The sequence below is a fragment of the Megalobrama amblycephala genome, linkage group LG6 (assembly GCF_018812025.1).
Source record: "Megalobrama amblycephala isolate DHTTF-2021 linkage group LG6, ASM1881202v1, whole genome shotgun sequence".
Taxonomy (NCBI): domain Eukaryota; kingdom Metazoa; phylum Chordata; class Actinopteri; order Cypriniformes; family Xenocyprididae; genus Megalobrama; species Megalobrama amblycephala.
This window is the reverse complement of record NC_063049.1, coordinates 44,950,678-44,955,945: the sequence shown is the minus strand read 5'-3', so window position 1 is coordinate 44,955,945 and position 5,268 is coordinate 44,950,678.

Below are 5,268 nucleotides of genomic sequence, written 5' to 3'. Positions count from 1 at the left end.
ATAGCAACCAGCCAGAACACCCTAGCAACCGCCTACTGTAGCAAGGCCCTAGCAACCACCTAGAACATTCATGCAACATTGTAGCAAAGTAATAACAACCAGTCAGCACACCCTAACAACTGCCTAGGTGGTAGCAACCCCCTAGAACACCCATGCAACTTTTCTAACAAAGTCATAGCAACTATTCAGCACACCCTAGCAACCACCTAGAACACCCTTATAACATTCTAATAAAGCTGTAGCAGCAAATCATCATATCAGAATGATTTCTGAAGGATCATGTGACACTGAAGACTGGAGTAATGATGCTGAAAATTCAGCTTTGATCACAGGAATAAATTACACTTTACTATATATTCACATAGAAAACAGCTGTTTTACATTGGAATAATATTTCACAATTTCTGCTGTATTTTTTGATCAAATAAATGCAGCTTTAGTGAGCAGAAGAGACTTTTTTTTTTTTTACCAAAACATCTGAAAAAATCTGAATTATTCCAAACTTCTGACCGATGTATGTATTGCTTTTACATTAACATTTACATTTTACACTTGCAAGATGCTTTACATTGTGTTTCATAAAGTGCAGAAAAGAATTGTTTCCAAATTCAGTTCATTTTTACTGGAGTCGCTCAGGACACACACCTGACAGCTGTTTTCTTCATGCTGTAGAGGCGACACGGGTCTCTGCATCATCCCTCTTGAGCCTTCAGCAGACGAACACTCATTAGTGAACACTAAAATGACAGATGAGGGTTTTCTATAATTAACACGCGTCCGGTGCTGTGCTGTGTTATTAGTGTGTGAGGGAGCATTAGAGGACCAGAGAGAGAATCAGGCAGGTAGACATGGCCATTATCTTACCTAACCTCTAACTTTCGTCTCACCGAGACAAACAAGAGCTGAGAGGGTCTGCGCACATGTCGAGCGCTCCTATTTTGGGAATGTAACTGTCTGGGAGGAAAGTACTCCTCCACATCAACTGTTTTTCTGCAGAGGTGTTGGACTCGTTCAGGAGAATTAAACAAGCAGATCGATACGCTCACATGTGAATCACTGCATTGGACAGAAAACACAACGTCACGGTCAGGCCATCATTTCTGCGGCTTTACTGTCGTGAATCACTTCGAATCAGTTCACTTGTTTCATTACAGTCTCGCAGCATTAACATTCACAGATGTGTGAGAGATTGACCTCTGAAGAGAGACTCAGTGCTCTGTTGTTCTTCTCATTCAGAGGCCATTCAAATACCTGCCAGAGTCATTTAGTCTGAGAAATTACTCTGTCTTTCCTGGAAATATCCTTGACATTTTCTCATATGGAAAAGGGCGTTTCGGAGAAGCAAGGTGCTGCTTGTACTCGCCAAAATGTGTGTGAAAGTGGGGAAACAGAAGAAATTGCCTTTTATTTAACAGTATATTTATGTGCTATTATAGAGAATCTCTGAATCCTGTCAACGTTAAGATGCAAATTCAAAGCATGTTCCGGTGGTCAAATATTGATCTGACTATATGTTTCATTGTCAAATAGGATTTAATAAGTTAGCACTACAGCGATTCAAGACATACACCAAAGTTCAAAACTTTGGGGATTTTTTTTTTCATGTTTTTGAAAGTCTCTTCTGCTCACCAAGGCTGCATTTATTTAAAATAAATACAGTAAAAATTGTGAAATATTTTTACAATGTGAATCAGCTGTTTTCTATGTGAATATATAGTAAAGTGTAATTTATATCCAATGATCAAATCTGAATTTTCAGCATCATTACTCCAGTCTTCAGTGTCACATGATCCTTCAGAAATCATTCTAATATGCTGATCTGCTGCTCAAGAAACATTTATGATTATCATCAATGTGAGATTCTTTGATGAATAGATAGCTCAAAAGAACAGCATTTATTTTAAATAGAATCTTTTGTAACATTATAAATGTCTTTAATGTCAAATTTGTTCAAATTAATGCATCCTTGCTGAATAAAAGTTAAATAAATAGTGTATTAAATGAAATAGTTAATTCATTCACTCACTTAAAATGCTTGAACATGAGTCTGTCTGAGAACATCCGAGCTTCACTTTGATGCTCTTCAGTCTTTCTCATCTCTTTGTTGTTCAAACTCTTGTCAGAGATTCCACATGACATGAACAAGAGAAACACAGCCAGCATCACATACTAACACTGAACTTGCGTCAGATGCGTTCTGCTAAAGGATTCTAGATTCTGTTTCGGCATTAAAATAGTGATTCATTATTAATGGCTGAGCTGGATACTGTTGCAGACAATTGACAACATCAGACTTCACTTATCTGTTTAGATGCCAGAGCACCCTAGCAACTGCCTACTGGAGCAAGGCCCTAACAACCACCTTGAACATTCCTGTGACATTCTAACAAAGCCATGGCAACTAGTCAGAACACATTAGCAACCGCCTACTATAGCAATGCCCTGGCAACCACATAGAACACTCTTTCACATTCTAGCAAAGCCATAGCGACCAGCCAGAACACCCTAACAACGGCCTACTGTAGCAAGGTCCTAGCAACCACCTAGGACATTCCTGCGACATTCTAACTAAGCCCTAGCAACTAGTCAGAACACCTCAGCAACTGCCTACTGGAGCAAGGCCCTAGCAACCACATAGAACAACCTTGCAACATTCTAACAAAGCCATAGCAACCAGCCAGAACACCTTAACAACTGCCTACTGTAGTAAGATCTTAGCAACCCCTAGAGGACCCTTGCAACATTCTAATAAAGCCATAGCAACCAATCAGAACAACCTAGCAACCACCTACAGTAGCAATGCCATAGCAACCCCCTAGAAAACACTTGCAACACTCTATCAAAGCTGGAGCAACCAGTCAGAACACCCTAGCAACTGCCTGCTGTAGCAAGGCCCTAGCAGCCACCTAGAACATTCCTGTGACATACTAAAAAAGCCATAACAACCAGTCAGAACACCCTAGCAACCGCCTACTGGAGCAAGGCCATAGCAGCCACCTAGAACACCCTTGCGACATTCTAACTAAGCCATAGCAATTAGTCAGAACACCTCAGCAACCGCCTACTGGAGCAAGGCCCTAGCAACCACATAGAACACCCTTGCAACATTCTAACAAAGCCATAGCAACCAGCTAGAACACCTTAACAACTGCCTACTGTAGTAAGATCTTAGCAACCCCTAGAGGACCCTTGCAACATTCTAATAAAGCCATAGCAACCAATCAGAACAACCTAGCAACCACCTACAGTAGCAATGCCATAGCAACCCCCTAGAAAACACTTGCAACACTCTATCAAAGCTGGAGCAACCAGTCAGAACACCCTAGCAACTGCCTGCTGTAGCAAGGCCCTAGCAACCACCTATAACATTCCTGTGACATACTAAAAAAGCCATAGCAACCAGTCAGAACACCCTAGCAACCGCCTACTGGAGCAAGGCCCTAGCAACCACCTATAACACTCTTTCAGCATTCTAACAAAGCCATAGCAACCAGTCAGAACACCCTAGCAACCGCCTACTGGAGCAAGGCCCTAGCAACCACCTATAACACTCTTTCAGCATACTAAAAAAGCCATAGCAACTAGTCAGAACACCCTAGCAACCGCCTACTGGAGCAAGACCCTAGCAACCACCTAGAACAACCTAGCAACATTCTAACAAAGTGGTAGCAACCAGTCAGAACACCCTAGCAACTTCCTACCGTAGCAACGCCCTAGCAACCACCTATATACCCTTGCAACACCCTTGTTTGCAAAAAAAACATTTGTTCAATACTTTTTTCGTTTGCAAAACTTTCATTCTTTTACAAGTACATTTGTTGCATGGTTTTGATTCCATATAAACGGTGTTTTTGATGCTGCACTGTAAAAAAATCTTTTTATTATTTATTTATATTATTATTTTTTTGTATAGGCTTTTTTGAGTTTTACTTACTCCCAAAATCAATTGGATAGACACAGTAAATTAAATTTATTTTACTAAAATGAAAAAAAGATTTTTTACAGTGTGCCATAACATGCTCTATAAAGCCACACGGAAATGAAAACCGCAGTCGTGCTTGAAATAAGGTCATTTTTATCTGTTTTACTTGCAGTGCTGCATGAACACATTCACATTGAGCCGTCCATCTCTCTATCTGCCCAGGGCAGTTGTGCTTTCTTTTCATGAAATGCTCTTACTGAAATGTTTTCTGAGATTAGACGATGTGATGCTCATTTCCAGCACACCCTGCACCTGATTTGTCTTGATATCTTCACGTGATAAAAGTTGCAGGCTAATAGCCGGTGTGTGTGTGTGTATACACCCATTAAAACATTGCTAAAACAACAAAGCTGGTGGTGGCCGAAGACTTTTGCACAGTATTTTATATACATATACAACTATTGTTGAACATTCTAGTTATTGCAGATAAAAATGCAGGACATGTTTTGTCTTGTGTCTCAAGAATCTGTATATTTTTTCCATCTCTTGAATTTAAATATGATTTGATGAGCGACGGGACGTTTTGTCAATTGCTTGTTGCAATAGCTGCCCTTTAACTCTTCTTCATCTCATGGATATCTGGCTCATTTTTCAGTGTCTTTCTTTGTGCTTTTCATCGAGCAGTCAGCACTAGATCTAATTATGAGTGAGACGACACCTGAATGATTTACGCTGTCATTCTTCCCAACGGGGAAAAATGCAAATCGGGGTAATAGAGGTTAGTCGCCTTATCTGAGTACGTCTTAACAGTAATTTATTTTCTAATGCCTTTCCTGCAGATTAGCAGAATCGCTCAAAACTTCACATTTGTCTCATAAGACGACTGACAGACTGAATCATTCCAGCTCTCACCAAATAAACTTGAAATTAGACAGGGTCAGTTGTGAAGCAGATCTGTTTGAGATTGATGATGAGTTCCTCTATCCCATTTTCTGATTGTTAATCATATGCAGACTGAAATTACAAGTTGTATTCTCTGCTTTTCCATAGCTGACGTTAGATTCTTCTACACTGTAAAAAGATAAATTTCTTATAGTACCCAATTAGTGTTAAATATGATGATTAATTTTGGACCAAAAAACAGAGAAACTAAAGGGAATTTTTAAATCTTTGCTATGATTAATAAAACATGTTCATAAATGTTGGACTAGAGAACAGCCCTCAGGATCGTCAGTGTTGTTCATGAGCACTGAGATAGAAATCTCATTGAATTGAATCTGAATTTTTATCTCTGCAATCTAAACTGTGCTACCTTTACTCAGATCTGGCTGATAGATAGATAGATA